The sequence below is a fragment of the Tamandua tetradactyla genome, chromosome 4 (assembly GCF_023851605.1).
Source record: "Tamandua tetradactyla isolate mTamTet1 chromosome 4, mTamTet1.pri, whole genome shotgun sequence".
NCBI classification, from domain to species: Eukaryota; Metazoa; Chordata; class Mammalia; order Pilosa; family Myrmecophagidae; genus Tamandua; species Tamandua tetradactyla.
Window position 1 is genome coordinate 85,331,024 of NC_135330.1, and position 24,033 is coordinate 85,355,056.

Below are 24,033 nucleotides of genomic sequence, written 5' to 3' on the forward strand. Positions count from 1 at the left end.
TCACCCAGTTTAGCTAAATATACCCTATGGTAAATATACCATAATTTACCTATTTTTCTCCATGCTGTTGGAAGTGTTTGATATTTTAAAAAAAATACTATGATGAAAAATCTCATAAACAAATATTTTGTCCACATTATATGTCATTTTTTAAGATAAATTCTCAGAAATAGAAGTACTGGGTACAAAGATATGAAATGTGATGAGCATTTTTATGACTAAATTGTGTACTTCCTTATTTATGAACACTAATTTTGTGAAGTGTAATTGCTGCTCAAAGAATTGGTGTGTTTTGTTTTATATACATGTGTTTCAAAAATGGGAGTGGATCTTTCTGCTTTTTTATTCTGACTGTAAAAGAAATGACTTGCTCATTAAAACAATTTAGAAATGAAGAAATATAAAGGCCAGTCACCTGTCTTCCTAAAATTACCAATGAAATTTTGTAATCTGTGTCCACATACCCAAATATGTGCACAAATGTGAGAGAGCATCACACAATTACAAAACTGGAATCCATCCTGTACAAACCTATGTTTTATCCTGATTTTTTTTTTTTGGCATGGGAAGGCACCAGGAATCGAACCTGGGTCTCTGGCATGGCAGGCAAGAATTCTGACATTGAGCCACCATCGCACCATCCTATCCTGATTTTTAGGTGAACTTTTATTAAAGCATCATATCCTTAGAGAAATGTGCACAACACATAAGTGTACAGCTGGATGAATTTCCACAAAATAAGTACTCAGATTAAGAAATAGAAAAATATGGAACACTTCATTAGTTTGTATGTTATTTTTGCTTAGGGACCATGCTAATTTTCTTTGTATCATTCCAATTTTAGTATATGTGCTGACCAAAGAAATACTTAGAACATTTCAAGGATATCGTGATGGATTGAGCCATGACCCCCAACAAAGATCTGTTCAAGCTCTAACCCCTGATCCTGTGGATTTATACTCACTTGTGAACAGGACCTTTGAAGATCCTACTTGAATGGGACCTAACTAAGTTAGGATGGGCCTTAACCCAATATGCCTTAAGTCCTTTAAAGCAAAGGAAATTTGAGTGCAGTCAGTTAGGAAGAGCCAGAGAAGGAGAGAGAGAGATTGTCTTATGACTGGGACAGAGATGCATCCGCAAACCAAGGAACGCCATGGGTTGCAACAAGTTACCTCCAGAATCCTACAGGAGAAAGCCATGGCCTGGCCATACATTGATGTTGGATTTGTAGCCTCCAAGACTGTGAGATAGTGAATTCCTGTTGTTTAAGCTGACCAGCTCGTGGTATTTTTCATAGCGAATCCAGCAAACTAAAGCAGGTGGTTTGCCATGTTAACAAATAAATGGCTTTCTTTGAATCTAAGATATCATTGATTGCTAGTGACCCATTATATATTTTAAGTACTGCCAAGAAAGAAAAAAAAAAACAGCTGCCAATTATACTTTGTATAATACCTTATATTATTCCATTGCACAATGTCTTGTTGATAGTCCTATATGATGCATGGATCATCACAACAGATTTCTTGAGCTTTGAAATTTCCTTCATCTCTTTTGAGTGAGCAGACAGTTTCTCCTTCCTTTAGTTGCATTGTGTCATGTGTAAAAGCAATCTTCTTGTATGATTCTCATCTTTAACCACTTCTGGTGATCTCTTTTCTTAGGTTCTATTAAATACTTGGTAATTTCTTCTCAAGAAAATATGAAATTGTCGTCATTCTCCCAATGGAGACTATTTACCTAGGTAATATTAAATTTGTGCCCTTCTGTTCTGTTGCATTATATTTCTGTGTACATTAAATGAGTTTGCTTCAATGCTGGTCAAAGTGAATTCTTTTGAAAGACATTTAAAATAACAATTAAATTTAATGTAAGTTGTATGAACAAAGTGCATAACTCAATTTGAAATAACAACTGTAATGACAGCTCTGTAAAAGCTTTGATTGAGTTTATGCATGCCCAATAAGTCAGGAAGACTTTAGATTCCATGTGAAAAATGTCATGTCTTAGAATCAATGAAATACAGTATGTATGCCTTACCTTTTTTAGATAATTGAGATTTTATTGATTTTTGTCTGATCTGTTCACAGACATTATAAACAATCTATACACTATTCTTATGCAAATGCTAAAAATCTAAAAAAAAGTAGTTGCAATACTTTTCTAAAAAATTACCCAGTGACTTTTCAATTAAATATATGAAGCAAATTATCCTTAAATCATTTTTAATGATTCCAATCTATTTTAATTGAATTCCAAGTTCTAATATATTAAAATTCTGATAAATTAATGGTCTAAAATACCACTAATTAATGATTTAATATCATTCTTGTGACAAACAAAAAAATTCCAATTTTTCATAGCAGGTAGAGATGTGAGATAAACTAGTTTACCAGTATCAAAGATGTTACAGATAACACTCAAATCTGACCGTGAGAGCCAAGATCAAGGAGCATTTTAGGAAAAAATTGTACCAAAGAACAACCTGGGCATGAAGGAAAACCAATAAAAAATATTTGAGACATGCTGTTCTGGTTTTAAACTATTATGTACCCCAGAATGTCCTTTTCCCTATTCCAGTCTTGTAGGGGCAGCCAAGTTTCTTTTAATGCCGATTCAATATTCTGGGGTGGAAACTTCGATTGGCTTGTTTCTATGGAGATATGACAAGCCCAATTGTGGGTGAAGCCTTTTAATTAGATGAACATATGACCCCACCCATTCAAGGTGGGTCTTGTAGTCCATTAAAAGGGGAATATTTTGGAGAAGCTTCAGATGCAGACTCCTGGAGAGCAGTTGCTTCAGAGATGACAAAAGTGACTAAGCCAGCAGGTGACCCAGACATTTGGAGATACAGAAAGTAAATGCCCCCAGGGAAGCTGTTTGAAACTAGAAGCCAAAGACCCCAGCAAATGCTAGACACTTGCCTTCCCAGTTGACAAAGGTATTTGGACCCATCAGCTTTTCTTGAGTCAAGGTATCTTTTTGTGGATGCCTTAGTTTGGACATTTGTATAACATCAGGGCTGTAAACTTGCAACTTCATACATTTCCTTTTTAAAAACCATTTTATTTTTGGTATATTGCATTCTGGCAGCTTTAGCAAACCCAAACACATGCAAAATGCATAATTATGACTCTGTGCCAGTTTGAAGCTATTAAGTACCCCAGAAAAGCCATGTCCTTTAATCCTCATTCAGTATTGCTGTGTGAGATCTTTTCTTTTTTAATTAATTCCTAATTTTTAAAAAAATATATAACAACAAACAAATGCAAACATTCTTAACTTATGATCATTCTGTTCTGCATTATAATCAGTAATTCACAATATCATCACATAGTTGCATATCCATCATGATCATTTCTTAGAACATTTGCATCAATTCAGAAAAAGAAATAAAAGAAAATAGAAAAAAATTCATACATGCCATACCCCTTACCTCTCCCTTTCATCGATCACTAGCATTTCAATCTAAATTTATTTAACATTCGTTCCCCCTATTATTTATTTTTATTCCATATGTTTTACTCATCTGTTGATAAGGTAGATAAAAGGAGAATTAGATGCATGGTTTCACAATCACACAGTCCCATTGTGAAAGCTATGTCATTATATAATCATCTTCAAGAGACATGGCTACTGGAACACAGCTCTAGATTTTCAGTCAGTTCCCTCCAGCCTCTCCATTACATCTTGGCTAACAAGGTGATATCTATTTAATTCATAAGAATAAATTCCAGGATAACCTCTCGACTATGTTTGGAATCTCTCAGCCACTGACACTTTATTTTGTCACATTTCACTCTTCCCCCTTTTTGTTGAGAAGGTTTTCTCAATCACTTTATGCTATGTCTCAGTTCATTCTAGGATTTCTGTCCCAGGAAGGTCCACACCCCTGGGAGTCATGTCCCATGTAGACAGGGGGAGGGCAGTGAGTCTGCTTGTTGTGTTGACTGGAGAGAGAGACCACATCTGAGCAACAAAAGAGGTTGTCTTGGGGGTGACTTTTAGGCTTAATTTTAAGTAGGATTGACCTATCCTTTTAAGTTTCATATGAACAAACCCCAAGATACCCCAAGATTGGGGGTTCAGCCTATTGCTTTGGTTGTCCCAACTGCTTGTAAGAATATCAAGGATTCAACTTGGAGAAGATGAATTTTCCCCCTTTCTGGGTGAGACCTTTTTTATTGTTTCCATGGAGCTATGACCCACCCAACTGTGTTCATAACTTTTGATTAGATGGTTTCCATGGAGATGCTTCTCCACCCATTCAAGGTGAGGTTGCTTACTGGAGTCCTTTATGAGGGAACTGTTTTGGAAAAGCTATAGAGCCACCAGAACTGATAGAAACCCCACAGCCACAGGTCCTTGGAGATGAAGAAAGAAAATGCCCCTGGGGGAGTTTCATGAAACAAGAAGCTGAGAGAGAAACTTAGCAGATGTTGCCATGTGCCTTTCCAGCTAGCAGAGGTGTTCTGGACCTGTTGGCATTCTTGAGTCAAGGTATCTTTCCTCGGATGTCTTAATTTGGACATTTTTATAGTCTTGCCTTAATATGGACATTTTCATAGCCTTAGAACTATAAACATGCAATTTAATAAATCACCTGTTTAAAAGCCACTCCGTTTCTGGTGTATCACATTCCAGCAGCTTAGAAACTGGTACAGACTTGTAATTGCATTTAACTATGTTTTATATTATAGAATGTAAAAACTGTCCCTGTACCTCTCTCCCACTCCTCCAGGCTCTGGAATATTAAATATACTGACAAGATGTCAAAATAAATCAATATTTTAGAAAAATAAATAACAGCACATGATTACACCTCTTACAAAAAGGTATTTACACTTAAATATATATATGAAATAAAACAAAATGTGATGAATTGGGATTTTTTCCTTCTTAATTATTTCTAGAGCTTCTAAAAAACGTTGCCTTTAAAAATACATGAACAGTGAGGGAGAGAAAGATTCCTTCTTGTCAATATTCATTCAGGCGTCAGGGGCTCACACTCTAAAGCCTCCAGGAGTAAAGTAGGATAAATAATTGAGAGTGAAATCATTTGACACAACTCATATCTAGAGGTAGAGTCTATGTACCTGCCCAATGAATCCAGGGGACTTATAAATGGTTCAGTCAATAGAGTATGACTTCTCAGATAAGGCATGTAGCTCTGCCTCTAAGAATGTGCCCTGCAGGGGAAGCTAGGTCTTATGTGAGAAGTCTGACTATTCTGAAGGCCAGCTGCAGAGGTTCTGTTTTGTTGCTCCAAATCTACAGCCCCAGCTGCCAATGTCAACCATCCCAATTCTCAGCCCTGTAAGTGAGCCATTTTAGATCTTTGGCTGAATTGAAGCTTTCAAAGGTTCCCAGCCAACATCTGACTGCAATCACAAAAAAAATCAGCAAAACAAAATGATTGTTCAAAATCACCAAGTTTGGGAGATAATTTATCACTCAGCAATGTATGTAAATAGTCACCAGAACTGCCAGGTACCTGGGGACCATGTGAAATGAGGGAGTGTCTTATCCCCAGGGGGCAGCCATCACTCAGCTCCCACAAGGCCTGCCTTTGAGGGATTCCGGTCTTGGCTAGACAGATGCTTTGTCAAGGATGCCGGAGCTAGAAATTTGTGAAATTTCATATTCTTTTCGATATTTTGTTTACTAACTAAAAGTTGTTTTTGTTTTTTTTTTAAACATCAGTTGGGTGACTCCCGGCCTGTGTTCTGTGCCCAGGAAAGCCCTGGAAATGGCAGTTTACTACATCTGTCGTCCAGTTGAGAGCTTCCTTACTTCCCAGCTTGCCCAATGCCTTCCTGTAAAGTGGAGTCATCAGCCCTGACTATAGCTCTTCTGGCTGCAGGCCCAGAGGGAATGCTTCCTTGAGACCATTTTAGCATAGGAAAAACAGCATTTAAGCAAGCCTTTGTATGGCCCCATGGCCCCACATCTTAGCTAAACAAACTGCTCCTTGTTTCCCTAGTGACTGGAGCTTTGACCCATTTGGGGATGAAGGCAAAATAGTGATTAGGGAGAGTTTCGGTGGTGTTTTGATTGGGAGGAAATGAAAGGAGGTGGAGGGAGAGGAGCAGGAGGAGGTAGGATAAAGAGGAACCTCCTCAAGGCCAAAAGCTCACCAGTTTCCCCCTGAAATCAATTTAAGCACAGTGAATAGTGGAGTGTTTTTGAAAAAAAAAAACAGCCTCTCTTAATGTTTTTGGCTTTTGCTGAGTGAACTTGTTTTATTCCTCACCTTTAACTGCGAGGGAAAGATTGCATCTTGTTCTTCACCAGCTGCTTGTGTACTTTGTTCAGGATCTGAGCAAGGCACAAAGCAAACCTGCTGAGTCACAGATGGGCCCAGTGCTGAGGCCCAGGGGCCTTTGTGGCTGGTGTGGTGAGGGACATTGAGTGAATGGACTGAGCCAGGGTGCAGGCAGAGAGGGAAAGGGGCAGCTCCCAGCTGGGGTCAGCTTTGTTAAGAAAGGCAGCATCCCTGACCACAAGTTGCTAGTCAGGCATTAGAGGTTTTGAACTTGGTCTTTACCAAATAAACGTGAATATTAACTGAGGGGCTTCTAACCCTGGTAGGTTTAAAACTGTTAATGCTTTAATTTTTTATATTGAATTTATTTTTGAAATGGCATAAAGGTGCAAAGAGTAAAATGTCTTTCTCCCATCTCAGTGCCTTTCTACTACCTTATCCCCCCACATAGCCAATCTAATCTAGTTCTTGTACAGTTTTCAAGATATTTGTGCATGTATATAATTTTTAAATTCTTTCCCCCTTTTTTTCACTCCTGTGGAGGCATAAGATACCTGCCATCCTATACTTTTCTGCTTTCATTTGAACATGTAATCTAACCAGCGTTTCATATCTCCACAGCTGTTCATGAATAGCCCTTGCATTCTTTACCACAGTTCTGTAGTAAGTATTTCATTGTATGGGTGTGTCAGGATTTCTTTAACTAGTCCCCTATTGATGCAAAAGTACATTGTCTCTATGGTAATTTTCTTTTGAAATAATCTAGAGTAGATCCTGTGGTATGTGCCTGAGTGAAAACTGATCTGTGCTTTGGGAGTGATTAGTTAGCACTGAAGTAATCTAACAATCAACACTTCAAGATGATTACTTAGCACTTCACATCTGCCCCAGAGGGCTTTGTCAATTAGCTTAAGGGATAAATTCAGTGGGGTTCAAAAGAGGTGTTGTTTTGGGAGATTTTATGGACCCCCAAGGTCTATGAATGAACAAGATAAAGAATTTCCTCAAATTACCTACTGCCATTGCTGTAAAAATGCAGAGGTGTCCCTACTGGTTCTGTACCCTTGCCTTCACAGAGCACTTTGTCACCTCATCTGACCAGAGAGCTGGCCAAGCCTTCTCTCTGAATATCTTAGCTTCTGCCATTTGGATGAACTAGGGCTGTAAACAGCCATCTCAACTATGGAACTTGTTGTGCATCTGATTTTTGACCTTGCATGATAGTAAACGTTTGTACACTTAGTGGAATTTGTTCTGAGGATTGCTTTTATTTTAATGAAAGACCTGGAGAAGACTGTGAGGAAGGGAACATAGAGGCCCCATAGACTTCTAACAGCCAGAGCCTATGGAGATTTATCAAAAGAAGGTGACATTTATTGAAGTGTCAAACTGGTTTAGGATAATTTGGAACAGGGACATTTAGGTGGTTTCCAATCTTATGCTATTTTGAATAATGGTGTAATGAATAACCCTGCACACAGGTCATTGGGCACATGTGAATAACATAAATTGATGATTTAATTTGTGATGCTTACTTTCAATGGGCCATAGGGGGACTTTGACTGAAGTCATCTATGCTGTCAGAGGTATATCATACAATTTGGAGGGGGAAAAAGAGAACAGTCTTATGATTTAAAATTATTCCAATCATTATATTACCTGTGTTTATTGTACAGAGTCTTCAAACTTATTTTTCAGCAATTCTAGGTGAAAATCCACCTGAAAAAGAATCCTGTTACATGTTTTCACTTTGTAAAGCCTTTCATTTATTCGTTTCCATCAAATCCTCTAATAAACAAAGTAAAAGAAAATGTAAGAAATGAAACAAACTAACACCCCTCTAGGGTATTGTACCTTTCCAACAGACAAAACTTGATGGATCTTTTTAGGTTTAGAGCTTCACCTCTGATCCCAAGGTTCGGCAAGTGGCCATCTGGGACTCAGAAACATTCATTCCTCATTTTATTGAGCTATGACACAGTCTAGATAGATGCCTGATCTGTTTCCTATACCCTCCAGGCCCACAGATAAAGCTCATTTTCCAGCCTCACGTGTCGTTGGCTATGAACATATGACTGAGTTCAGACCAATGGAATGTGGGTGGCCTGGTCCAATGAAAACCTTCTATGAGATTCACTGCTGCTTGTTGGTATCCCAGGGCAAATCCCAGGATGATGGCAAAATCTTGGTCTGGCTGGGTCTATGATTCACCATCCCAGGATGAAGTAGACTTCTATCACACTAGCCCACTAAAGTCCTTTTATAACAGCTGATCTTTGACTGACAAACTCTTACCATGTGATTCACATTGTGCCAAGCACTGGGTCTTCAGGCTCCAAAATCAGTGTGTTCTCCACTGGACTGCACTTGCCTCCAGCCTCAAGGAAATGTGAAAAATATTGTTGGAGGATCTTGAAGCCTGGCCTACAACTGGCTGAAGTGGGAGATTAACTCTAGGCTACGAGAAACAAATCCTTTGATTGAGATTCTAAACCTAATTTCTCGATAAATCTCTCCCAAGTTATACTGAAATCCTAAAGGGGTTGGGGGTGAGAAACAGATTAACACTGTAGTAATACCTTAACTTTCAAGATAAGCATAACCTGAAGCTTTCATTGACTGACTGGGTTGGTAACCACAAAAAGTTTCCAGAGGGGAGGAGGCATCTGATGGGGATCAGACTCTCCCTTCCAGCCCCTAGTATATCAATCTATCAGGAGCTTTTTTTCTTTTTTCCAGTAATAAACCAATCAACCTTATGAAGAATAAATAACAAAGGAGAAGCAGTTCATTAACCATTGCTAACAGGTTTGTTATTTGTAAAAGTCTTCCCACTACCCCACCTCCAACAAGAAAACAAAACAAAACTAAAAACATAAAATCCAGAAACCCCAAAACCAAATCTCAGCCAGATTCTGTCACAGCCTCCCAGCTACAAACAACAGGTCCCACCTGAAGCAAAACTGTGAAGTCAGAAAACTCCTTTTCCATAAGTTCTCCCTCTGGTGGTGACCTTCCTTCTCCTTTCAGCTGACAAGTCCTTGCCCCTTCACCTCTTTTCTCTCTTAAAACAGAGAGATATCTGTTAACCAGTTGTGGATGTCGTTGACTGATTGACTGATTATATTTAGACTGGAACTCATATTCATCAACACCCTGTCTCAAATAGGTATACGATGTTAAAACCTTTTAGCTATAATTATGAGACGAAAGATGTTCCACTCAAGTTAAAGGCATTTCAGACAATGGCAAACAGGAAGGGAGAAGTGAAGTTCTACTTAGCCACTTCCAAATGTGATCCTGATCTGTCTTCTCTTTGAGGTGGGTTTTCTCATAAGAAACCTCTGGCTCCACCATGAAATAAAAACCAGGGGCTGCCTATTTGTATAGCTCATTTAAACAATTTGAACACAGGGAGCCCAGAATAAGAAAGAGGTCCTTTAATCCTGTATAGATTATTGTAATGCCTGGATACCTCCTAGAGTACATTAAGCAGATAATCAAAAAGTATTGGCAAAGTCCCTTGACAGATGGGAGCAAGAATATGGAACTACTAAACCTCATCATCAGGGAATCCCCTGATACTGTGTCAAGCTTCAGGGGGACCTTAAAGTGTCCTAATAGGTCATACCCTTGGTCCTGAGGCTTACTCTTGTGAAGCTTATGTAGGTAGTGGAGAAGCTTAAAGTAACTATAGGCATGCCTAAGAGTTACTTCTGGAGGACCTCTTTTGTAGCTCAGATGTGACCTCACTCTCTCTAAGCCCAACTCTGCAAGTGAAATCATTGCCCTTCCCTCTATGTGGGACATGAATCCCAGGGATGAATCTGGCCCTGGCACCATGGGATCAACAATTCCATCCTGATCCAAAGGGGGAAAAGAAGTATAACTAATAAAGTATCAGTGGCAGAGAGAGTTTAAATCGAGATGAAAGGCTGCTCTGGAGGTTGCTCTTACAACAGCTTCAGTTAGTCTTTGCTACTTATCATAACCTGTCAACCGCCAACCAGAACCATTCCAGCCAATCCTAAATAACACGTACGGCAAGATATAAGATTCAACAAGGGTTCCATGTGCTAGAGTAGCTTTTCAGAAACCTACAACCTCCGGATGGGTCCCTGGTCCAGATAATTCCTGAAACCTAGAGGGCCCAGCCTCTCCAGAACATCAGATAGTTCCATATCCCTACCCCATATTATTGACAGACCCTTCCAATATCAAAAAGTTAGATTGGCCATAGCCCTAACACCTTTAAAGAGAGTGATGGAAAGATCAAAGGTGATGGTGGAATTATACAGTGAAGATAGGATTTAACAAATGAATATGAGTGTTGAATCATTATATTGATATTTCTTTTACTCTCCAGTATCTTAGAGAAGCTAGAAGTAAAAACCTAAAATTGTGGAATTATTATAACCCATGCCAAACACTGAAATCTATTCTACAACAAATTGTTGTGCTGTGCTTTGAAATCTATTACTTTTTTGTCTATATATTATTTCCCCCAAAAAAGTAGATTATGATGATAAAAAATTATTTATCCTCTCTAACCTCCTATATTCTGGAGCAGCCAGAGGGAAAATTCTGAGAGGATCATATGGTAGCCCATGACAAACTCTGGGATCTGTCCTATACTACTTGTTGAAGAGTGCTTTGAAAATTATTGCGTTTTTTTCTTTCTTTGCTTTGTGTATATGTTACATTATGCAATTTAAAAAGTTTTAAAAAAATTAGGCCTAAGAGTCACCCCTAAAAAACCTCTTTTGTTGCTCAGATGTGGACCCTCTCTCTCTCTCTCTTTCTCTCTCTCTCAGCTTCATTCTCAGACCCCCTTTGGTGATGGAATAAGGGAATGCCTCTTTGCAATCCTTCAAGTCTGGGTTCTAAAATGGACTCTGATAGAGCTGATTAGCATGAATTGCCCAAATGAGAACCGGGGCTTTTAATTTAATCCCTGTGAATGGATGTGAGCATCCAGAAAACAACTGACCATACATACAAGAAAATGACCAGCATGAAGCAGTAAATGGTGACTATCATTGCAAGTAATTCAGGCAGGAAGTGAGTTAAAATTTCATTGGAGGTTGAGGTTGATGTGGTTGGAGTCATTAATACAGACTCCAAAGAATAAAGATAATCTTGGCAGGGGCCTTGCAAGACAATTCTTGGGCATCTCCGTGTGCCCCATATGTAAAAGAATGAATGTGCTTCATGCGTCAACATTCAACTTGCCATATCTAGGATACAGTGGAGAAATTTGCTTCCTGTAAATGCCTCTGGCCCAATTCCATTTATTGAGCTCAAAGTGCCTAGATGGTATGTTTTTATTTTTTCTTTCCTTACAGTGAAGGTACAAACTCCATTTCAGTTTTTGGTCTGCTGGACTTGTCTTCAGCAGAGAAGATAATCTGCTATCCCATGAGCACATTCCCCAGACGAACCTTGCAATTTTGTAGGGTCTAGGACGCATTCTATTGCCACAGGAATAAGCTATCAGGCAAGACAGAAATGGTGCATTCAGTGTAGGGGAGATCCCAGTTGATCCAGCCCGGGTTTGGGTGGTGGACATTAAACCATTACCATTTTCGTGACTATATGTAAGCATATTACAAAGAATCAGTCAATCAATCAATCAATCAATAAATCAACATGTTATTTTATTCGATACTGCAGTACTCAGGCATCTAATTTATTGAGGTGTGGCCACAAGATGCAATTTCGTCGTTTTCTAGGAGCCCAGCTGTGGTAACAGCACTTCCCTTTCAGCCTCTTATGGTCTATTCTCCTTGAGGTCAGGGAAGCTATAGGCATTACCGCTGTCCCCAGGGTCTGAGAAGGCCCCTGAAACCACGTGGGGAGAGGTGAGAACCGCTAGTCCGCTGTGGCTGAATCCTCTTAATATGGTGATAGGGGTGAACACCGGCTCAGTTTCGGGAGGAGGCAAGGACACTCGCTGGGGCATATGGGAGGACGATTTGACGAACGTGAACAGCCGAACACCCACTGACATGGCTCCTTTATGCTGCGGCCGCACAAGCATCAATGGACCACGGTGCGCGCAGCCTCCCCCCGCTCCGCGGCTCTGAGCGAGTTCTGCACAGCCGCGCGTGAGCTCCATCCTCCCTCCCTCTCGGCCGCGCGTGCGCGCCGCCCTGCCTCCCTCTCGGCTGCGCGTGCGCCCCTCCCATCCTCCCTCTCGGCCGCGCGTGCGCACCGCCCATCCTCCCTCTCGGCTGCGCGTGCGCGCCGCCCTGCCTCCCTCCTGGCGCGAGCAAGCCCGCGGGGCTGGGCGTGCGGTGGGCGCGGCGCCTTGCGGACGTTGTCCGGGAAGCGGGCAGATGCCGCCGCCGCCGCCGCCGCCTCCGCCTGGCCTGCCACCCCGGGTTTCCCCGGCGGCTGGCGGCGAGGGATACGCCGTGCGAGGTGCCGAGCCGGGTGTTGCAGCTCTTCCCATTCCTGTCAGCGCCCCATCGTACCGGTAAGAGCCCCTCCGTCATCCTCCGCTTTCCCCACCCGCTTGGCAGCCCCTCCGCTGTCCCGAGCCGCGTGAGCGGCGGGCGGCATCCTGGGGGAGCAGCCGGGAGCCGAGCTACCTCGGGTGACCGCGGTCTGTTCCCGGATACCCTTTCGCCCCTTACCTGACGGGTTGTGTAATGCGAGTCTTTTAGGGGGTGTGGGTGTCCCCGTTCTTGGGGGAAAATCCTGAAGGCTTGGAGGTTCGAAAGGCTCCTGGAAAGTGCCGCCCCATGTCCCCACCTTCGGACGCTTAGTCTCCCCTTCTCTCCGCCGAGTCCTGCGGAGAGGCGGGGGCCCCTCTTCTGCCCTGCGTTTTCTCCGAGGCCCCGAGCGTGTCGCCGCATTACAGGGGCTGGGGGCGAGTACGCCCCGCCGCGAGCACCCACCCCTTTTGTAAGCTCGCGGGCCGAATCCGGGACCCTCGTGCCTTGGAAATCCAGGGGTGTGGGGCAGAAGGGTAAGGTGGGATTTGGTTTGAGATCGGCGATGGTTACGTTTGCCGCCTCACTGGAAGGTTTGTACGGAGGTGTGTTCTCTGTTGACAACTTGTCGCCTTGTGGGTTTGATTTGAACCTGAATCAGATCATCCTAGATGACAGTGCGGAGTTTCGCCACTGCCTTCTTTCCTGGGTTGCGGGTTCTTAGTTGCAAGTATTAAAGAACTCCTGAAACCCAGATGCATGCAAAGGCTTCCCTGACTTTAAAGTCATTTTCTCTCACTTGTGCCATTTAAGCCTCTTTTTAGTACCAGTCCAGTTTTGAGTTAGTAGGTTTCCTTTTCGACCACTTCCACATTAAAGAATGGAGTTTTAATGCATTGTAGTGTAATCGATGTGACTTGGTAACCTAAAGCTCGTTTCCTTTTTAGTACTGCTTGCTTAAGTGCCTGATGGTCCAGTATCCCTGGTGGCCTAATACATTGTAACTTTAGCGGAGACTGTCTTTGGCAATATTCTGTGTGGTGGTGGTGACTTTTTTGTTTTGTGTTTTCTTTCAGGCATTCGGAATTGTAGTAGGATTTAATTATAATGGGTGACAATTAGTAATTAGAAAGGATTTTAACAGTCTTTTTGGTCACTCATTTTTCACTTACTTATTATGTCTGTATTTTAATCTTTACGTATATTAAGTTATCACTTTCCTCGTCAGCATCAGAATTGTTCTTACGAGTTGCCTTTTCCCCCCTCTGAGTAAACCAGCAAGTTATTTTTGTAATTGTTTTGTGGAATGTTTTCAGTTCAGTAAGCTGAAAAAGAAGTCATTTAAGACGTTTTAGATGATATATATTTTAAAACATGTGCCAACTGTTCAGCAAAACCAAACAAAACTCTAAAAGATCTAAGCATAAGCATTTTCTGTGTAGAATTACTGTGAGTTGCTCCTTATCTATTCCTTATCTCTCATCCTTAAGACAAAGTTCTGTTATGACTTGTTCATTTTCCCATTCAACTTCTTTTGAGTTAAATTTTGTCATGAAGTTATACGTTCATTGTTAATGGCCTCAAAACTCTCCCTCAGATTGATTGATCACATATTTAGAACATATTTAAAATGCAGTTCCAAAATGAAGGGTAGGCTTAAACCTACTCTTGCACCTTGCAAACATGCAAAATATTTAAATGTATTAATGTTCATTCAGACTTTTGTAGAAGCAATTTTTATAAAACTTTCCGAATTGACTTGGATTGAGATATTTTCTTTACAGAAATCAACCCAGGCTACCGTGTTATAATGGTTTTCCCTCTGCTAGCAGAGGGAAAAGATCTTTGAGAATTAGTGAAATTATGTAATTTATATTTTAGTCTCCATTTTAGATTTAAAAAAAAAACTTTTCCACAATACTCCACATAGACAAATAAGGACAAACCTAAAAGAGAAAACAATAAAATCAGCAAATGTATTAAAGGCTTATGTATGCCATATTCTGTGTCAAACAGGTTATTTCATCATTTATGCCCTCACTATATCTACAAGGTAGGGATTAAATTATGATTCACATTTTAAAGTTGAAGAGACTAGCCTTCAGCAAATTTAAGGAATTTGCCCTACACCAGTAGACGGTAGATGAGGTGGCAAATTTGAGAAGCCAACTGAGGCCTATCACATCAGAAGTCTGAGCTTTTAACCATTATAACATGTCATCTTCATGCAGGCATGGGGGCGGACACAAAAAAGTAGGGATGTATATGTTCACTCAATACAGATTCTTTAACACAAAGTTCCCTCAAACCAGCCAAGAAAACCTTGGTCACAATATCTGGCTTGCTCTTTTCTTAGGCTGTGTCCTGTCTTGATAATTTGGCCCAATAGTTCCCTTTTTCAAATTTTAAATTGGGAATCAGCCTTATCCCCAACACTCCTTTCCTTTAATTCCATTTTCCACTATGTACTGGAGTTGAATTTCTTACTAAATTGCATAATAGGTGAAAAAAGGAAGCAGTATTTTACAATGAAAGCCTGATGGATCTAGAAGGGCCCACCGTAATAGGCTTCTTTGGGGGAAACTTTACCATGTTAACTTACATAAATTTTAGGGTGTTATGTGTTCCTCTCAAAGTCAGAGTAGCATTAAAAGTACATATAGTACATGTACAAAAGTACATATTAAAAGTACATATACCAGCAACCAAAAATATAAGTAATTCAATATCAAGAGGAGTCTCACAAAGATTATTAAAACAATTCTAAAGCGTAATCCACAGAATGCTTCTTAGAAAAGCCATATTCCTCTCAACCCCTAGCTCCCATACTCAATCTTATCCCAAACCCTCAAACGGTCTGACACTACTCTAGCTGGGATTCCTCCCTTTTAATCTCTGTTTGCCAAGGTTGGTTTGTCAACCTTGTTTGATACACATCCTTTAGTCTAATTTCTCTTGTGCTCCATTCTTTAAAAGAAGCTCAATGTTACAAAATTTATATTTTGACTAGTGCGTTTCCTAATATAACTTATGTAGATAGTTTGATTGAACACCATAAGTACTTGGAATCTCAGGTAGGACATGAGATTTTGTTGGTTTGTCCAGAGTGATGCCCCGATGAATCCCAGAGTGATTTGATCAGTGAGTGGGAAAGTATTTGCAAAGCCCCCTTTGGGGAATGGTGAGAGTGGGGAGAAATTCAACTTCCCCAAGTTGAATTCTTGATATTCTCACAAGCAGTGTGGACAACTAAAGCTATAGGCTGAGCCCCCAGTCTTGGGGTTTGTTCATATGAAACTTAACCCCACAAAGGATAGGTCAAGTCTGCTTAAAATTTAGGCCTAAGAGTCACCCCCAAGAAAAAAAAAAGAGGCTCAAAATCCCTCATAATTAGGGATCAGGGAGGGGGACTCATGAAAGTAACAATGATCACTCATTAATAACCCATATATACTGGGTAGTGTGACAGTGGCTCAGTGACAGAATTCTTGCCTGCCATGCTAGAGATCTGGGTTCAGTTTCCAGTGCCTGCCCATGTAGTAAAAATAAATAAATAAATAACCCATGTATACTAAGGAGGACACATAAAAGTAGGCAAAGTAGGCATTGAGGTTTATTGCTACAATGTTCCCCAGGTTAAAACTTAAAAAAAAGAAAAGAAAAGAAAATTTCTCTACTCCAATCATCTTTCTAATCAAGCTTCTAAGACAAAGACAGGAGGCAAAAACCAAATCAAATTTGAAATTGTTCCAAACCTGTGAATAGAACCCCTAACTCCTCACTTGCAGTCCCCGGACCACTAGATAACTGTATTGCGTTAAGTAGAACTAAGAAGAGACATGGTCTCCTGAACTCAAACATGTGTGGCCTCCATACCAGGGTTTTCTGGAAGACCACCTGCTGCCGAAAGGTTATCTTCTAAGTGCAGACAAGGGTGTTCCCCACCCTAATGCAAAGTGGGGCCTGAAGCACAGCAAAGAAAAATATCTCAGCTTCTTAGATAATCACCCTCCCTCTCCAGCTCTGTGCTTCACACTCTGCAAATGGCCTTGTTTCTTTTCCATTTAATCAATTGCAGTATGCATTTATTCCCTTGTTTTGCAACCCACTATAGAGATATTACTTGAATAAGTCTTAGTGAATTGGAAAGAGGTAAAAAGGAATCAGTTAAAAACTTATTAGAAAGACATGCTTTCCCTTTGCTGATCTCAAATCTTCATGTACTTTGAATAAACTAAATTCTCTCTTTTCTTATATAGAAGAAAATAAAGAAGGGTTGCTCAAAAACATAACTAAAAGATCCCTTCTTAGCCAGTGTATTTCCATCAGGAAGAAAACTCCTATTGTTGTGAAAGAACAAGAAATTTGCTGTGAATCATTCTCATCCCTGTTTTGCAGTGAACACTCCAATTCTCCATCAGTAGCCTGTGTCAACATGACGATGAAGTTACCACAGCAACACTGACGTTTTTATCTTCCTCCTTGTTTATTTCAGTTGTTTTACAAACGTTATTCAGATTCTGGTAAGACACAGCAAGACAGACAAAAAATAGTGTCCAAAGTTATCAGCAAAGAAACTGATGTAAAATGGGCTCACTTGATTTGTCTGAGGTGATATAATTAAGTCAAAATAGAGCACTGATATATATATATATATATATAAAGTTACTTAGGCCAAACCTTCTGTGACATTTAGTATTTTTTTAGCTGGAAAGAACAGAAACGTGACAGGATTAGTTATAGATATTATATTTATTATATTTGTGAATATAAATGGGAATCTGCAGATGGGGCAGGCCACTAGGGCTCTTCAATAAGGACTTCAGTGGAAGAGAAGAGGAAAGAGGGGGGCAGAGAGGGGAAGGGAGAAAAGGAGGGAGGAGAAGAGATGGGAAAGGAGAATAAGTGGGTAAGCAGACAGAGATGGGGAGCAGGGGGGATGGGGGACAGAGGGACAGAGAGGAGAGAAAGAGAGGTGGGGAGAGGGCTTGGTGAGCATAGCTGAGCAACACTGTACTTTGAACAGGGAGGGCATAAGACATATTTATAGTAGAATAAGAATATAATCTGTCAGGAGTAAAGTGCTGGCAGGAGGTAAGGGCAGGCTCACCCATAGATGGCCTGGTCAGAACTTTGGGGGTTCAGTGGGCAGATCCCTGAAAAAAAAGCCTTCCTAATCCTACTTAGGAAAGGCACATTTCCCTCAGTAGCCAGAGCCTTCCAGAGCACCTCAGGCTGAATTAGAGTAGCTGGGAGAGGAGTAACAAGGTTTCATCTAGACATATAGAGGAATGAACTCATGGCTGGCTTCTCTGCCTCGCAGGAGTGATAAGAGCCTTTGCAATTTAAAGTCAGAAAGACCTTAGCAAGTCCATTGTGAGGAAGTGTCTTGGCTGGCAGTGAGGTGAGAACACAACTACAGGAAAAGCTGTTAAGGGCTTGGATGTTTCAGTGTGCACCGCTCACATATGCTGTCTGCTGTGTGTCAGAAGACACTGACATTCTGGGGCCTGCGGTGTGAGGGGGGGTGTCTTACTAACAACACCACTCCGTATAAAGACCCTTTAAGTGCTTTTATCACTTCTCCCTTATGTAAAAAAAAGTTAGTTATGAACTGATGTCAACACACAGGAACGTAGAGAGAATTGGAGACTGTAAGAAATATTCCTGTGCCTAAAGTGTACCCTGTGCCAGTTTGAAACTCTTATCTACCCTAGAAAAGCCATGTCCTTTAATCCTCACTCAGTATTGCTGGGTGGGTTCTTTTTCATTGTTTCCATGTAGCTATGACCCATCCAAGTGTGGGTGGTAACCTTTGATAAGATGGTTTCTTTCCATGGAGATATATGCTCCCTCATTCAAGGTGGGGTTGTTGACTACTTTTTGGAAAAAGCTTTAGAGCCCATGCAGCCAGAGACCTTTATAGATGAGGAAGGAAAACAAGAAGCTGGTAGAGAAAGCTAACAGACGCTACCATTTGCCCTTTGAGCTGAGAGAGAAACCCTGAACTTCATCAGCCTTTCTTGAGTGAAGATAGCCTCTATTTGGTGCCTTGATTTGGACATTTTCATGCCCTTGGAACTGTAAACTTGCAACTTAATAAATTCCCCATTTTAAAAGCTGTTCCATTTCTGGTATATCACATTTCAGCAGCTTACTAACTAGAACATACCAGATGTAACAATCTAACATTTTCCCATACATTTCATAGAACTTTTACTTGAAAAACAAAAGTTCAAATGAAATGGAAAACCCACCTCCCCACAATCCCTAACCTAATCTCTCCCTCCCTGGAGAAAACTATCATTAAGTAGGTATATATCCACCTATGCTTTTTTTGTTTATTAAGTGTGTGCACCCACAAGTAATAGATATTCAAGTATTTTGTGTATTTGTAAAATTTACAAGGAGTTCATATCTTTTTGTCATTTGTTTTTTCTATACAATGTATGCATTTATCTCTGATGATGCATACAGGTCTCGTTCATTTGTGATAATCTATTACATTGGATGAAGTTATCAAAAGTTATTTATCTATTTACTACTAAATGGAATATAAGTTATTTTTTATAATTTTTCACCATAACCAATGATACACTAGACATTCTTGTACACATTTCCTCTAGTGCAGTGCAATTAGTTCCTCCAGGGTATTCATTTATTCACTACAACAATTGGTGATAGGGCATGCATATTCTCATCTAGACACTGACAAAGTATTCCAAGTGCCTAATACATCAGTTTTCACAAGCTGCACCAAAATGCCCATTCCTCTTGGTGGAGGACATAGTGCTCCAGCCAGAACAGTACAGGTATTTTTGGTAATTCAGAGAGCCTTATGTTCTCCTCCCCTCTCCTCAGCTCACTCTCTGTGTAGCCTTGGGTGACATGACTTCTCTGTCTCCTTCCCCATAGGTAACCTGGGGGGTAGTACTTCTATTGGCAATTACATAACTTTATGGTTAGGTACAGTGTCTGGTACCTAAGAATGCACAGCAAGTATCCATTTGCTAAGAATTAATCTCCACAAAGCTATAGGAACCAAGATGCTTTTGGAGTGGTTGAGGGGGGTACAAAAATGGTTACATTTTAAGAATGAGGTAACAAATAGTCATTGTCAACCTTTCTCCCATGCAATGATATTAGCTTCACAAAAGAACAAAAGAAAGTATCTTGGGAATAAGAGCCTAGGTCTCACTGAAGAAAATTGCAATATGTCCTGCTTAATTTATGCTCCAGGACTTTGTATGGACTCTTTCTTCCTTCTGTGCACTGTCTTTATTTTTTTTTATATAATGCAAAGAATGCATCATAAGGGCTCTTTGAAAAAAATTCCCCAAGGAACCCAGTGTGACAAAGAAACCTGAAAGGCAACACCTACTGCTTTGCATTAAACCTCCAGAAGGCTCCTGATTGCCCTTCATAGGCTTAGTAAAAGTTCTGACACATCCCTATGGGCACCACATTTCTCTAGAGGCCAAAGGAATGAAAAAACACAAAGGCTTTCTCTCTAGGACATTAGCAGAGAATGCCAGCACTTTAAATATGAGTGGGAAGGAACTCAAGATGAAGAGAAAGATGGGGAGAGAGGGAGAGAGGGAGAGAGAGAGAGAGGGAAAGCAAGTTGTAGCTAAGAGCATGAGAAAGCTGAATACTTATGTTCCTATCTAAATAGGGAAACCTGGGGATATATTTCCCCTGAAAAAGTGAATAAATGGATCACCTGCACCAATAATGCATACTTTTTTTTTTTAACAAGAAAGAAAAGCACATTAAGTAGATGGCCAGAGGTACAGTTGCTTAGGAATCCTGAACAGAAGACAAAAATAGGCTGTTAGTTTATTTGGCCATTTATTTGGCCATTGATAAATGTGTTGGAGGAAATGAATCTGGGCATGTTCGGATTTAGAAAAAGAGAAAAGTCCTGTGAGTCACAGTGTCTAACATGGTTGATATTCCTTCCTAGCACAGAGGAATTTAACAGTGAGTAAAGATCCTGATGAGAAAGGTCAAAATAAGCATTTCAGGTACCGTGCTCTTTATGTCAACCCTCATCCCTCCAAATCTAGCAGGATGAAAGTCTCCAAGCCTAAAAGTGTAAGACCAATTAGCCAGATGGATGGTAAGACATTAAGACAGATTTGTTCCCTAGTTCAGTAAAATCTTATTAGTGAGCAAACACTAAAATGAAATTTACAATATAGTGCAAGTTGTGAAGAACATGGACTCAAGTAAAAATGACCTATAATACCTAGCCTGTATCCTGTAATTGTTATATGATTAAGTTAATTAACTTCCCTATACTTCAGTCTTCTCACATATAAAGCAGGGATATTTTTTTAAAACTTTTTTTATTAATTAAAAAAAATTAACAAACAAAACATTTAGATATCATTCCATTCTACATATACAATCAGTAATTCTTAATATCATCACATAGTTGCATATTCATCATTTCTTAGTACATTTGCATCGATTTAGAAAAAGAAATAAAAAGACAACAGAAAAAGAAATAAAATGATAATAGAGAAAAAAGAAACTATACGTACCATACCCCTTACCCCTCGCTTTCATTTACCACTATTTCAAACTGAATTTATTTTAACATTTATTCCCCCTATTATTTATTTTTATTCCATATGTTCTACTCTTCTGTTGATATAGTAGCTAAAAGGAGCATCAGACATAAGGTTTTCACATTCACAGAGTCTCATTGTGAAAGCTATATCATTGTTCAACCATCATCAAGAAACATGGCTACTGGAACACAGCACTACATTTTCAGGCAGTTCCCTCCAGCCTCTCCACTACATCTTGAACAATGAGGCGATAGCTACTTAATGTGTAAGAATAACCTCCAGGATAACCTCTGGACTCTGTTTGAAATCTCTCAGCCATTGACACTTTGTCTCATTTTACTCTTCCCCCTTTTGGTCAAGAAGGTTCTCTCAATCCCTTGATGTTAATTCTCAGCTCATTCTAGGGTTTTTCTCACTCCTTTGATGCTGAGTCTCAGCTCATTCCAGAATCTCTGTCCCATGTTGCCAGGAAGGTCCATACCCCTGGGAGTCATGTCCCATGCAGAGAGGGGGAGGGTGGTGAGACTGTAAAGCACGGATTTTAATAGTACCTTTTTAGTTATTGAACTTTGTATGAAGGCTCTATTGAACAGTGTCTGTTCAATGCTTATCATACCTCCTGGCATCTCTAGAGGATATTCAATAAATAGTAGCTATTATCCTTAAGAATAATCATTGGAATAATTCAAATCATAGAAGTGTAGATCCGTAAGCGACCTTAGGAAACATCTGGTGCAGCTTCTCAATCTACAGATGGCAAAAGGGGTCCAGGCAGGTTCCATACATGTCCCATGTTTCTAAGCCACATGCCTCATATCTCCCAATGACCTTCACCTGGGAACCTCTGCTATTACTGAATCTCAGCATGCTAGCACCATATGGCAAAAAGTATTAGAAAGAACATTATATCTTCATTAAATCAAGGCCATATAGTGTTCCACTTAGAAGTACTTGGTAAGCAGCTAGTTCAAGGTATTATAGCACTTAAAATAAACAAAGATGCTTCAAAACAGAACATGAAAGAAAAGAAAAAAACAATGCAGACCTGCTGATGCAGGGAACCATTTTTTCTTTCACAGGTCCCCCACAGTAGCATTTGGCTTTCACTCAATTGTTCTGCCTCGTGAATCTAACTTGCTTTGGGGAAAAGAAAAAGTAGAAGAGAAGAGAAAGCCAAGCAAAGGATGGAAAGGGGCAAGAAGGGTAGAAATCCACAGAACAGGCTCTGCCGAGAATTCAGCATCATATCACTAACATGAGAGCCTCTGGAAGCTGACAGCCTGAAGTGGCAGCGGCAGCATCAGACTGATTTCACTACTGTTTTGGCTGGTGCAGTAAGACCCCTACTCAATACCTACAGTCCAGATCAATACAGCTGCACTTTAAAATATACGATTAAAATATTGATTTTGCTTTTTAATTAAAATATTCTTTGCTTGACAGCCTTAGGACATTTTTTTCATTTGGTTCAGTTTTATCTACTTGTTAGATAATGGGATTGGAAAAATCAGTGAAATTATCTTGTGTGGTTGATTTTGAACAATTCATGCCTCAGTCAAGGTCTTCAGTGTGTGTTCACACCATGTGCCTATGGCATTGAATTTAACTGGAATTCAACTTGTACTGATTTCTACTTTAAACAACAACAGAAGTAGTCTCTCCTTCCTCCTTTTTGTCCCCTCCCTTGCTTCCTTTGAGGGGATCTAAAACTAATTGAAACAGTTATTAATGAGAGCCACATGTGTGGTCTTAAAGGTTGTATTAGGGCTAACATACAATCATTTTCTAAATAGATTTCTTTAAGTATGTAATAACCCTGCCCCTCCCACCACCAAAAAACACCCACCAAAATTGTTACATCAATGCCTTTTTCCGCATGCTGACAGGCACTTCTTGGACCTTTAGGCCCCTGTGAAACTGAAGCCTTGACTACACATAGGCTGCCAGCTTCTTACAAGCCATGCCAGCCTCCTGCGTTCTATTAGGGCTGCTCATGGCCAGGAGAAAAGAGAAAACAAATGTAGTTAATGAGCTGGGAAGATAATACACTTGTAAGAGTCAGCACAGAGATTAGATGTTCTCTCTTCTGAGCGCTCAAAAAAAAGAATGCCTTTTCCCCACAAACATTCACACTACTGCTAGTAGCATTCTGGGTTTCTTTCTTTCTTTTCTTTCTTTTTTTTTTTTTTACAAGTCCAGACATCATAGTACCAGGTTTAAAGAAATGGTGCAACAACTCTTTAACCACACGGTAGAACCTTATGTCTAGGTCATCCATGGATGAAGTCTCTTGATCTTAAGAGCTGCATCTGGATGAGTGAGAAACATCATAGTGCAAAGAGGAGGGTGCAGCGAAAAGAAGCCTATTCTACAGCGTGTTATAGTTGTATACCTGCCCCCACAGAGACATCACATTCCTATGGGCCTTTCTGTTATCTTTATTCCACTGATGAAATGAGTCATTAGAATTCAGTAGTATCTGTTCAAGGAAGTATAACTAAAGAGCCTAACAGCATGGCTGGACTCTATTGGACTTGATTGCGAGGCATGTAAATATAGGCATAAGTACAAATTCTAGCCAGATCTCCTGGCAGTCATTTGGTTTATGGAATAATGCTCCAGACCAGAACAACTGATACCTGATGATTGTAGTAAACCCCAGTTGTTTTGACTTACCCAGTTTATTAGTTCCCTGGTGCTGCCTAACAAATTATAAGGTAGTGGATGGCTTAAAGCAACAGAAATT

The 24,033-nt window shown here is 40.2% G+C and overlaps 1 long non-coding RNA gene and 1 other non-coding gene across 2 annotated transcripts; one reads left to right on the forward strand and one right to left on the reverse strand.

Moving 5' to 3' along the window:
• Positions 1-761: 761 nt before the first annotated feature.
• On the reverse strand, positions 762-868 carry LOC143681899 (U6 spliceosomal RNA). The gene has a single exon (XR_013174947.1). It is a non-coding gene; the product is annotated as a U6 spliceosomal RNA (small nuclear RNA).
• An 11,718-nt stretch (positions 869-12,586) lies between these two features.
• LOC143681170 (uncharacterized) lies at positions 12,587-22,729 on the forward strand. The gene is made up of 2 exons (XR_013174430.1): positions 12,587-12,749; positions 22,367-22,729. It is a non-coding gene; the product is annotated as an uncharacterized LOC143681170 (long non-coding RNA).
• The last annotated feature ends 1,304 nt before the right edge of the window (positions 22,730-24,033 follow it).